At 46.6% G+C, this 13,146-nt stretch overlaps 1 long non-coding RNA gene across 1 annotated transcript; it reads left to right on the top strand.

The window, feature by feature from the left end:
• Nucleotides 1-4,550: 4,550 nt before the first annotated feature.
• Nucleotides 4,551-12,085, top strand: LOC110566615 (uncharacterized). The gene is made up of 3 exons (XR_009585585.1): nt 4,551-4,662; nt 5,485-5,583; nt 9,924-12,085. It is a non-coding gene; the product is annotated as an uncharacterized LOC110566615 (long non-coding RNA).
• Nucleotides 12,086-13,146: the final 1,061 nt, after the last annotated feature.

The following is a 13,146-nucleotide window of genomic DNA, read 5'->3' as shown; positions in this document are numbered from 1 at the left end:
GGCAGAGTGAAGCTTGCTCTCCTCCCTTTTCCTTTTCTGAGGGTCACATCGGTTATTCACTCATCCTCTGAGCCTTGGCATCAATTCTAGTTGCACAAATGCACTTTCACAGCTTTTACAGGGGTGGTGTGGACCTGAGCTCAGGTCTCCACAGCTCTGTAGCAGGCACGGTAACAAACTAGTGAGCTCTCCAGCCCCTTGCCTTTCTGTTCCTGGAAGTTCACAGTTTTGTACCTTAAGTTCATGATGTGTAAGATGTGAGGCTTCAGTTAAAGTTTACTGTTTTGTTGTGTGTGTCTGTTTTAGCTGCTTCAACAGTGTTTTGCTGTTGTGGTTTTTATAGCATCCTGTGGAAATAAGTTCAGGGTTGCAAAGAAAGAGACCCTCCCTCCTGATGCCAACTGAGTGTCTGGTCAAGGCAAACATGGGTCTTGATCCAAAGAGTATGATCAGAAGAACAAGCACCCAGAGACAGGAAGTGCATTTGTTTTCACTCTAACTTGGATGGTGACTGGGTCTTTTCCTTGTTGTCTGGGGTCAGACCTCAGTGTATTCTTCAACTGGCTATTGTGAAGAGAATTGGTGAACAGAAAATGAAGGATAAAAGGGAAGGGGTCACTGCTACAGGCTATCAGATTCCTGGAGTGCAGTAGGAGGCCTTTGTGTAAGCCAAGGTTTTCCTGGTTGGGGGGATGCAAACACTTGTATCAAAGTCTTACAAGGAGAGAGAGACAAAAAAATGTGAATCCCCTGTCTTAAACAGAGTGTATAGTGTTTACGGAAGGGAGCGGCACTGGACCTTTCTACACTTCTTCCATTGAATTCATTCCCTATCTTTGTCTAGAATGAGGTGAGTAGGAGTGTGGGGGACAGTTTCTGGCTTCCTTAGTCTATCCCACTGAGTTGTGTTTCCTTCAAGCCAGTAACCAGACAGCTTTCCCTCAGAAGTGCTGAGTGTTCAGATAGGGACGACCGACTTCTCCCACTCTTTCTTTCTGCCAAAGCTTAGACTCAAACTGCTGTGAGCGAGCTTGTCATAGATGCTCCCAAGCAGGTGAAATTCATGCAAGTAGCTGAGAGCTTTGGCCCCAAACAGGGGCTAGATTTTGTCAGGAGCTTTTGAAAGCCTGTGGTATGGCCGAGTATGTCGACTGGCTTTGGACAGCAAACAAGCCTTGTCTACCTTGAAGTAATCTTCAAGTAATCTTTTCCTGAGCCAATGTGCGTAGTTAGGGCTATCTATTACTGCCAGTGATTTGTAGAGGGCTTCTGTGCTTAAGTTCATGAAAATACCACATTTCCTTTCTCTCTTCTGTTTGTTTTACCGGGCATACACAGGAAGTTGGGGTGTGGCTTCCTGCACTCTTTAATCCTGGTTGTCAGCTTGATTGGTTTGAGAGGGGGAGAGTAACGCAGAGTGTCTGCGAGGTTATTTTTAAAGCATTTGGAGCAGAGTCAGCAACTGAGTTGGAGATGGCCCTGTCCAGTAGAGTGGGAGTGTTGGTGGGGCAAAACTGGAGCGGTTGGGGTGGCAGGCAATGTTAGGCCCAGCAACAGCCTAAATATAAGAAGGTGTGAAGAGAACTCAGAAAACTAATCATCCATCGATGCAAAATAGCAAGAGGTTCATCTTGACCATTGCGCAATGGGGTCACCCCTGCTGGTCAGCAAGGAGTGGGCACTGGGAGACAAAGACCTTAGGTTTTTTAAAAGACAAGGCGTGGGGAATTCTAGGGGTTGCCTTCTTGGCAATTCATGATTGGATGAGGTATTTAACTTTTAAAATAATTGGTTGGTTCTGGGCACCCTTAGGTCTGGTCAGCCCTGTCATAAATATCTGATCTTCAAGTCAGTTTGGAATTTTCTGCCATATGAAATATAGCCACAGTTAAAGGTGGGAGACTGATTAACTCATCCCGTGTCTGTTCTGAGGAGTGGGGGTTACAGGCTTTGGATCAAAGGTCAGGAGAAGGATTGGGGCTATTTGGCCCAGTTTCCAAACAAAGCTCATCTCACAGGCGTCAGCCAGTGATTTTCTCTCCATTTAGTAGAGATCTCTGCTTGTTCTCTTCCTTATCTCTGCCCTCACAGATGGCTAATGTCAGGAACTTTTACATTCCTCGGCTCTCTGGAGAAGCAGCAAGAGGCTTTAATTAACATGAGCCTAAAACTTGAAAATATAAGTTATAAGGCAATTAAAGAAACATAGGTTACAAAGTTAGTCTGATTCTTTCAGCAGTAACATGTAGAGTCTACTTTTCCCGAGCCAATGTGCCTGCGTGTGCTGCCTGGCCTGAGGATGTCAGTCACCAGTTCCTTGGTCTTTCCTGCAGACTCCCACTAAGGGTTCCAGAGGAAGCTTCCAGGCCCTCAGCCTTTGAATAGGGCCGAATTGCTGCCCCCTCCTACCCTGGATTCTTGGCCTGAGCAACTCAGTGTGTACTGTGGCCCTTCAGTGTATGGACGGGGTATTGTAGGATTATGAAACTTGCTGTGGTGTCAGCCAATCTAATTAATGTTTTTAAATTATCCGTGAGGTTGGCCCGGCATTGTGGCACACACCTTTAACGCCAACACCAAAGAGAGGCAGGGGATCTGTCTGAGTTCAAGGCTAGCTATATAGAGTTCCAGGACAATCAGGGTTAAATAGAGAGACCCTGTCTCCAAAAACAAAAAAAGAAAATCACTACTTTTTGATGTGACAAATGTTACATATTCATGTGTGGAGACAGAGACTGACAGAAGTTATATTGCTTATGTTTTGCTAGAGAACCTGACTAACTCTGTCCTGGTTCTTAATCATTCTTTTAATGTCGCACAGAATTCCCAGTGAAACACTCAGTACCTGGACCGTTCATTTTTGGAATCTGTATATCACTAATTCTGCTTCTTTAGTGGTTATAGGACAAGTTAGATCTATTGTAATTTTTGGTTTTAGGAAAATTGGAGAGCTAAGGGTGTATGGTAACTGATTCTATATTGTCCCCCCTCTCCCCCTTTCCTGAAGACAAGGTTTCTCTGTGGGCTGTCCTGCAACTCTATAGACCAGGCTGCCCTCGAAGTCAGAGAGCCTACTTCCTCTGCCCCTGGAGTGCTGGGAATAACCGCAGGTGTCACCACAGCCCAGCACTGTTTTTTTTTTTTTTGTTTGTTTGTTTGTTTTCTTTTTCTTTATCCAACTCAGTCCACGAGGGTAGAAAAACAATGGCCTGTCCCTTACACGCAGGTATTAGCCATATGGTATAGGACAGCCAAACTGCAATTCACAGACCCAAAGTAGCTTAAGTAATAAGGAAGGCCCAGGGGAGGATGCTTGAATCTCACTCAGAAGGGGAGATAGAACAGATAGAGGAAGTAGATGAAGATAGAGAACAGAGTAGGAGAGGGGGTGGGGAGGGAAAGGAGAATGGGAATCAGATGCCGGGAGAGCCAGGCTGGGGTGGAGGCCAGAGGGCTGAGAGAGAGAGAAGAGAAACAGAAGGCAGGGGCATCTCTGAGACAAGCTGGAGATGTAAAGCAGGGTAGGCTCCTGGGGGGCGGGGGAGGATGATTCTATCTGAGACTCCTACTAGTGGGGACTGAAGAGGTCACTTTCTCGCCGGACATGACTTCTAGTGGAGGGAGGGGATTGCCAAGCCACCCACAAAACCTGACCCAAAACTTATTCCTACCTACAAGATGTGCAGGGGTAAAGACAGAGCGAAGGTTAAGGTAATGTTCGATCAATGACTAGCCCGACCTGAGACACACCTCATGCCAGAGAGCCAGCCCCTGACACTAACGACATTCTGTTATGCTTGCAGATAGGAGTCCAGCATAACTGCCCTCTGAGAGGCTCCACCCAGCAGCAGAGCAGAACAGATATTGAGACTCAAGGCCAAACCTTAGGGGGAGTGCGGGGAGCCTCGTGGAAGATTGGGGAGGGAGGGGACGACGATAGAAGGACCCAGAGGGGACAAAAACTACACAAGGAGACCAACAGAGCCAACTAACCTGGGCCCGTGAGTTCTTAACAGAGATTGAAGCACCAACCAAGAACCATGCATGGACTGGACCTAGATCCCCTCCCCCAAAGCCCCTACACATATGTAGCCGGTTTAGTCTTCATGTGGGTCCCCCAGAAAGGGGACCAGGGGCTGTGGACTATTGCCGGCCTTTTGATCACTCCCCCCTGGCGGGACTGACTGACCCCCTTGACAGGCCCCAGCGGAGGAGGACACTCTGGGTCCTGAAGTTACTAAGATGTTCTGGGATGGGTAGGTAGGTGTGGGGGCTCCCCTTTTCTGTGGAGAAGGGGAAGAGGTATAGGGGAAGAGGATGGGAGCGTGTGACCAGGAGGAGAGGAGGGGACTACGATCGGGATGAATGAATAAATAATCTTATTAAAAAATAATAATAATCTGGTGGTGGTCCTTTTCCTCATCCTGCAAGGTCCCAGCAGCCCGGGAGACCACCCCTTTCTCCACACCGGGCTGTGTTACGGGTTCGTAGGCCCGCCTGTCACAGGAACGCGGCCTCTGATTGGCTCCTGCGAAGTGAGGCGGGCTTTCGGGAGAGAGTGGATTTTCGGTGGCTCCTGCGCGGTCGGGCTAGAAGAGCGCGCCCGGGGCTGTAGGGCATCCGGCGGCGGCGGCGGGGGCTTGCAGCGCGCGGGGCTGTACGGTGAGTACCCGGTTGAGTCCTGGCCGACCGTGCCCGCCGTGGTCGGGACTTGTCACCGGGGCCGCCACGCTGCGGGAGGAGCGCCCGGCGGCACGTGGGACGGCGGACCCCGTTCACTGGGTCCGGGAGTTTGGGTCTAGAAAGCAGCGGGGAAACCGGTTAAGACCGTTTTTTGAGACTCGGGCTAAAGTAGGTAGAACTTCAAAGTTTCTGTTTCTCGGAATTCGGTTGCACCCGACCCCATAACTTCAGAATGTTTGTTAACCAGATGCTGCCGGAGGAGTTCCAGAACTGCCTTGGGAGGGGCCGAGGGTTTGGGAAGTAATCGACTATGAAAAACAAACTGGAGCCAGCAAGGTAGTATCAGATGGCTCTCTTCATAGCTTGGTCTGGGTCGAAGCCAGCCAGTCAGAACCCGTTCAGCAGCTCCTAGGTCTCAGTCCTGGCTGGGTGCTAACCACCAAGGCACGGAGCAAGATATCGTGGGTTAGGCTCTCCTGGGTCATTTGACCCTGAAGCTGTTTCTGGGAATTTACCTTTCGCTTAGTACAAAATGGAGAATATATACAAGATGGAACCCACGTAGCTAAGAAAGTCCCCAACTGCTTGCAAAACCTCCCTCCCTGTGGTTTTTGTCCTATAAGAGAAGTATGGGAAACTGGCTCGTGGCTGTTCTGTGGAATCTGGTCTTAGAGGAGACAGCCATTGCACAGGCTTTGCTGTGCCCCGAGTAAGGTGGTGGGATTAGTATTTGGGAGGTTCCAGTGACACAGGACCCCCCTATCCAAACTCAGAACCTGTATCCTTCCCTCCAAACCTCAGGGACTGGAGCACCACTTCCCAGGGGCTTTGCATTTTGGGAAGTTCCAAGGCTCCACCAAAAGAAAACGAGCGGGCACCTGCCTGAGGAGACCTCCATTGGTAAGTCATAGTTGAACTTATATGAAATCAGGTTCTGTTGTGATCCCATTTGGGGACAGTAAGGTGTCTTAGGAGCCACACTGAGAAATCACACTGCCCGCCAGCTTCTTGGCCCCCTGTCCTGTTCTGTTTGTCTTTTCTGTCATATTGTCCTGAGTCTTCTGAGGTTTGGTCTTAGGGTGACTGGACAACAAAATGGGTAATAAGACTAGTAAACCTAATACACCCTTAAACTGTGTATTGAAAAATTTTGATAAACTTTACACCCCTGCCGTTAAGAAGAAATACTTCTATGGTATTACCAAGAAACAGCTCAAGTTTTTGTGTGAATCTAAATGGCCCACGTTTGGGGTCCAGTGGCCCTCTAAGGGCACTTTCGATCCCCAGGTGGCATGGTCTGTAGCAAAGATTGCCTTAGAAACACCTGGCCACCAATCCCATATAGGATACATTTTGCCTTGGGCAGAGGCAACATCTAAGCCACCCCTCTGGATGAAGATTTATATGCCCAGAAATGGCCAAGGTGACCCCACCTCAGTCATCTCAAGGAGCCCCCAGAGATCCCTGCCAGGGGACCAGAAGACACCCAAAGCCCCTGTTTTAAAAAAGGACTCCTCATTGCCTCACCCCCCTCAGCGCCCACCTCAACCTCAGCGCCCACCTCAAACTCAGCGCCCACCTCAACCTCAGCGCCCACCTCAAACTCAGCGCCCACCTCAACCTCAGCGCCCACCTCAAACTCAGCGCCCACCTCAACCCCAAACCCCACCCCAGCCCCTGCCTCAACCCCAAACCAAGCAGCTGGATCCACCTCTGTCCTGTCCCCTGCCCACATCCCATAGGGAGTTACTTCCTTATTCTTTGCAACCTCTTCAGAGGCAGCACAATCCCTCGTCCTCCCTTTGCAACACATTCTCCAGCATTGATCTTTATAACTGGAACATACAGAACCCTCCTTCCAGCAAAAACCGGAGTTGTATAGTCTATGTGCCTTTAACCAGCTCTGATCTTATTAACTGGAAGATACAGAACCCTTCTTTCAGCAAAAATCCAAAGCCCCTGGTCTCTTTATTTGACCACATCTTTTCCATCCACTTTCCTACTTGGGATGATTGTCAGTTTATTTTACATATTTTCTTCACAATGGAGGAGAGGGAACGGATTCTGGCTGAGGCAGCCAAAGCAGTGCCTGGAATGCAGGCACTGACCGACAGACAGAGGACAGTTGTAGTTGACTGTGTCCTGCCTAGATGTAGACCTGACTGGAACTATAAAACAGAGGAAGGTAGGAGATCACTCCGTGATTACCACCAGGCTTTGTTAGAGGGGATGAAACGAGCCTCCCGGAAGCCTGCTGACTTTTCCAAGGTGAAAGAGATAAGACAACGTCCAAAGGAATCACCTTCAGAGTTTCTCGAACGCCTCCTGGAAGCATATCGCGAGTATACATCCATAGACCCAGATGACCCAGTGGACTCCTTTGGGGTTAACATGACCTACGTAGCACAGTCCGCCCCGGACATAACAAAGAAACTCCTAAGTATGAGTGGACTTTGTAAAATGACTAGGTCAGAAATATTGGAAATAGCTCAGGAAGTGTTTGACAGTAGAGAGAGTGAAGAAGAGCTGCTGGCAAAGAAACTGATTCGGATGATCACTGCACAATATTCCAGGGGCGCTGTCGGGCACGGCCAAACAGCATACAGCAAAAGGAGGAAGCCCCTTCGAAGAGACCAGTGTGCTTACTGCAAGAGATTGGGGCACTGGAAAAACGAATGCCCCAATAGGAGACAGGGCCTTCCCCGTCCAAGACCAGTTTTGATGTTAGGAGAATAGTGAGGCCATAGCTCTTTCAAATTAGAACCCCAGGAGCCTATGGGATCCTTTTCTTTCTGTTTTTTGTTTGTTTGTTTGTTTGTTTGTTTGTTTTGAGACAGGGTTTCTCTGTGTAGCCTGGACACTTGCTTTCTAGACCAGTCAGGCCTCCAACTAACAGAGATCTGCCTGCCTCTGTGGGTTTAAGGGCAAGTACCACAGCAAGCACATCTGTGCCTGGCTGGGGTTCTTTTCGATTGGGGAAAATCTGCACATTTCTAAGGGCGCTTCACATCTGCTATTCCAAAGACCCCTGTGGTTGGATGCTGGATGTCATTTAGTGGACCCCGCTGGACCTGATGGGGTTCCCCCTACCAGCCAAGGACACTGATCTCGCCACGGATGGTGGTAGTTTTGTCCAGGAAGGAATAAGTGGCATCAGTAGTTATGGGATAGACAGAAGTGCCTTGAGAACAAGCTCTACCCAGGTGCACATCGGCTACAAGTTCTCCCAAGTGTGGTACAGCAGATCAGCCATTTCTAGCAGCCAGCCGGCTGTAGTGGACTACTCTGTGAGTGCAGGTCTAAGGCATGCTGTGGCCCAGAGCCAGGACAGGCAGAGCTGATTGAGTAGTGCCCGGGAACCTGACACCGTGGCCCAGGCTTGGCCCTTTAAGAGGGAGCAGGTCAGAGCCTCAGTGCACAGCAGTCTGGTTTCTCTCAAGCAAGGCACTGGGGGACTGCCAGCTTGTGGCTACAGGCAGACTGGGCCTGTGAGCAGGTGAACCGGGCTGTGAGCAGAACTATGGAGTGGCAGAGGTCTACTTAGGTTCAGCTGACTGTGTGAGCCAGCAGTGACTGCAGACAAATGGAGCCTGCGTAGAGGGCAGGGGCTTTGTGCATGGTACATGCAGAGGTGCCAGCGTAGAACAGCATCTGCAGCCAGAGTTGGGCGGAGGCGTGGACCAATATGAGGGGTGTGGAGCCAGCAGCCACCATCGAGTGCTAACCTGAGGTGCAGAAGAAATCCATCCCCAGACTAAAAGCTAAAGACCCGAGCACAGGTGAACCTCAGGTAAGTATGTTTGGAATTGTACTGAAGTCCTAAAGAAAGAAAAGCTGGGAATAAAATCATAGAAAGAAATAATTAGTTTGAAAATAATCAAGTGAAGTCTCTGAAAGAAGGAGAGAGTTAGAGGTTATAAAAGAAATATTTTTCATGTTAAGAAATGGTGAGTACATACAGTGACAGAGGGTACTTGGACCCTGTATATTTTGTTTTGATTAAATAGAAAAGAGATTGGAAAATCCTTTGATTCAAAATAACTTTAAGAGGAATCTACTCTAAAGCCTATGGTACCGCCTTGTGATGAGATTACAGAATGGCAGCCCATTAGAGATGCTAAGATAAAGAGGCTTCAACTATGAACCAAAACTCTCAGATTAATATTATATTGTCAAGGAGCAGTTACTAGATGAAGGTCTATATGCTGAGTTAAAAATACAAATTTTGTTTAATGATGCCACCTTAGAATGATGTCATATAATAGCTTATGTGTTTCATTTTATAGAGTTTGGTAATTTAAAGTATGTACATATGTCAATATATTATACAGTTGATTCATACTTGGGATTTTAATATGCTTTTGCCTCGAGTTCTAAAAGGGCTGATTCTGAGATTGCACATTTACTAAAGGCGATAGCTCTCTTGGAAATGCCTTTACAGATTGAAGCTGATGTATCCATTAGAATGCAACAATATTTTAGATATTGTGGTATGAAACACATTACAGGTATATCTCAGAATCCTATAGGTGAAGTAACTGGAAAAATCTAACCATACCTTCAAAGATATGCTTACAAAACAGAAGGGTGATGTGGGATCTCCTAGAAATAAAGTCATGCTTTAATAACTAAACATTATAAATGCTTATGAGCAAAAAACAGTAGTTGCTGAGAGACATTGGACTGTATAAAGAACTCCCGAATTAAACCAGTCTATATATTTTAAGGATGTCTTAACTTCAGAAGTCAGGAAATGTGTTACCTTGGGGAGAGGTTATGCCTTTTGTTTCAAAAGGAAATGAAAAACTGTGGATTACTTCAAAATTAGTCAAGATTAGATTTGACTGGGGGAGACCTGGAAATCTTGGCTACAGATATGAAGAAAGAAACCAGGAAGAACAACAGACCAGGTGATGTGATCCTTCCACATATGCTGATCCTTCCACATGGGAGCTGCTCTGAGACTGGCTGAGACATGAATGTCTATGGATATGCAACAAATCTTGTTGGCCACAAAGTCCTCATGACTTATTATTACATGCCATCCTTTCATATGGCATAGGTGGAGTTTTATATTACACTTTGGCTACATATTCCGAACGGACTTTTAAAGGTTGATGCCTTTCCTGCTCAAACAAAGAGCAGAGAGAATCGCCTCTAGCTGATTTGTACATACTGCACATTCCATACGTGTGTTATGCAGAAATGTATGTTACCTTTAAAAGTTTGTATGTTTTCAGAGCAAAAGGACCAGACACCAAAGAAGACAAGTAGCCCAGATGATCCAGCCTCACAGACTGCCTCACTTGCTGTTTCTTCACAAAGCTGCAACCAGGGAAACTCCAAAATGGCTGGCTAAGACGGTCCAGCCTCACATCCTGTTCCAGCCAAGACTTCAATTAAGCCCTGTTCTTCTGATCCCACAGAGACTGGACAGCACATGACGCAGCTAGCTCTCCTAGGACTAGGCCAATATCCCAGTTTTCTTAGACCTTCCCCAAAAGGTGCTGTTGTCCCCAGGTGCCAGGAAGTAATTTTAAGAGAACAGTATCCCCTTTCCCAAGAGGTGGGGTGGGTGGTTTTTGGTTCTTTGGTGGGTGATGGATGTTTGTTGTCCTTTAGGGGGATTGGTTACAAGTTGTTATTGGTCATGGTCAGGGAGGAAACAAAGGAGGTTAAATTCAGGGATCTTTTTCTTTCTCCTCATTATCCTTCTTTCCCTCCTGTCTAATGTTAGGGGGGAAGTGGGAAGATATGATAAAGAAAAAAAAAAAACAAATGAGGATATAAGAATCATAGAAGGGTAGATTATTGAATCTACATTTAAACCAAAGAACACCAAGAAGCCAAATATTTTACATTGGTATAGTATTTTGTATATTGATACAAATTTAAGGATATATTTTGCTACAACATATTGCATATGTGTTCCAATTCTCACTTTAGGTATTGTACCTATGCCAACTCCCTCAACTGTAATGTGAAGTTATAGTCCTTTTGAAAGCTACTATTACAAGCTGTTTAGGACAATTAAGAAATTCTAGCTACTAGTCAATCAAACTTGTCATGTCAGGTAATGGTTTAGCTAATTACAGCGATAAGCTTTATTTAGCCGCCTGTAGATCTTTCCAAAGTTAAACAGATAGTAAGTAGTTGGAAACAAGTAATGTTTGCCTATTCAGTGGTCTTCAAACTCTTCAGAGATCTGCAGAATATGGCATTTAATGATGTCTTAATAATAAAAGGCTCTTTTGACAGTGAGACATGCCTGCTCCTGGCAGCACCCTCATACTACTTCAAAGAAGATGGTGGGCATCGAAGAACCTCCATATGGGTTTGCATGGTGGCAGAGGTGCCAGCAGACAAAACTGCCCTCGCCTCAATTGCTGACAGCATGCTGTCCAAACCATGGACGAGCAGGACACAGAGGAAGTCGACTGCCAAGCTTTGCTGAGACAATGTAGGCCAGTCCTTCAATATTCCTGCTTCACAGATAAGTCTGTCAGATATTCTGAGCCAGTAGGCCGAAGATGGATGCTCCAAAACTGCACAGGAATCTTGCACAGGGTGACTGTCCAGGGGGCCGGCAGTCTCTGTCATTCTATGGTTTTGGAAACTTGCTCTGCACATCCTGTTTTCTCTGTTAATATTTATCCTTCTCAGGTCTCTGATGTGGTTGAAGACTAGATAGTTACAGCCTTACAGTTTTCCTTGTCACCAAAGAAAGGAAACTCCCAAAAGAGAGGTAAAGTTTATAAAGGTTGAAAGACATAAAAGCTTAAGTTGTAAAGGATCCAAGAAAATGTTTTAAGCTCTTAAAAGATGTTTTTAGGTCGATAAATGCAAGATATGATAGACAATGATTTAGGTACAGAACTTTGGAGTCACCAAGAAAATCCTTTCTTGAAGGTTGGCAAATACAGATAAACTAGACATTGTGAATGTAATCCTTACCTGATAGCTCTCATTGTGTATAGTTTACTGATGTTAGAGGAAGAGCCTTTTATTGGACTAAAAGGTGGGACTGTTGGGGTGATCTTTTGTGCACTTTGTAAAGGTTGTCTTTTTTATTGTTCAAGTTTCTTTAGCTCAATTGCACTGGATGTGGTTGATCACATGTAGGGAGGAGGTACATGGGCAGGAAATACACTGTGATGTATGCTTGCTCCTGATTGGCTACAGGTAGGAGGTATGCTGGCAGGGAGTACGTCAAGATATTTGCTTGTCCCTTATTGTACCTTATTGTACCTGATGGGAAATACTGTGGCCTTATGGATTTGCCTTTTTAAGCCTCTGCAAAATGTTACCCATTGCCATTTTCTGGGAACCAGGAATGGACCTGGCGAGAGTCCATCATCCTGGCTAGTATTTAAGTAAAGCTTGCTTCAACTATGTCTCAAAATTGTGGTCGTGGTCTCATTCTCTCCAGGTGGGATAAACACCAGCCTCATGAGTGCTGGGGATTATAAGCAAGTGGCATCACAGTCATCCCAAGAATTCCTTCAGACTAACCACAAGAAGTTGGTGGGGTGGGTGACCCCGGACCACTTCTGGTTGATCTGAACATTGGAGAGTCCTGCTGCATCCAAGTTGATTTGACCAGGGCTCACTGCTGAGGCAGGATAAGGTATGCCGGTTGCTTGGGCCATTTGGATTCACCTTAGCCTGGAGTAGGACAGGGAGGGAGGGAGACCTGGGACCTGAACCTTGCAAGGCAGATCTCTGAGTTTGAGGCCAGCCTGGGCTCCAGGACTTTATCAGGATGCCACCTTTCTTATGGAGAAGAGGCTAGCGCAAAGCTCCCACTCCAGAAACTGCTGTGTGCTGTGGACTCAAGAGTCCGAAGGGACTCTTCTCCATGCCTTTCTCAGCACTGTGACTGCCCTGGCTGCCCATCTTTTGTGTCTCCCTTGCTCATTACCCTTTTATTTTACATCAGAAAGACATTTGACACCTGTCCAGAATATCAGGGCATTACCCAGACTACAAAAGCTTCAGAACAGTAAAGGGAGTTGTTAAGAATGGATAGACCTTAGCTGGGCAATGGTGGTACACACCTTTAATCTCAGCATTCAGGCACACCTTAAATCACCTTAAATCATTAAAGCATTCAGGAGGCAGAAGCAAGTAGATCTCTGAGTTCAAGGCCAGCCTGGTCTACAGAGTGAGTTCCAGGACAGCCAGGCCTACACAGGGAAACCCTGTCTTAAACAAACAAAACCAAAACAAAAAATGGTGGTCTTGGGGGAAGGCGAATAACAAAGCACAGGCCACTGAAAAGGCCACATCTTTGGAATTTGATTGACAAGGCATGGCAGCATAGCATGTCTTTGTATGTCTCTCTGTTCTCTTACGTCACTTCAATCACCCACCATCATCCGCCTGTCCATCTGTATCCTCACTCATCTATCTATCCACAAAAGTGGCATTCTGATTTCTATAGGAAACTGCCTGTTCTCAATT

This window comes from Meriones unguiculatus, chromosome 14 (assembly GCF_030254825.1).
Source record: "Meriones unguiculatus strain TT.TT164.6M chromosome 14, Bangor_MerUng_6.1, whole genome shotgun sequence".
NCBI classification, from domain to species: domain Eukaryota; kingdom Metazoa; phylum Chordata; class Mammalia; order Rodentia; family Muridae; genus Meriones; species Meriones unguiculatus.
The sequence above is the reverse complement of the archived record's forward strand: the minus strand, read 5'-3'. Positions and strand labels throughout refer to the sequence as shown.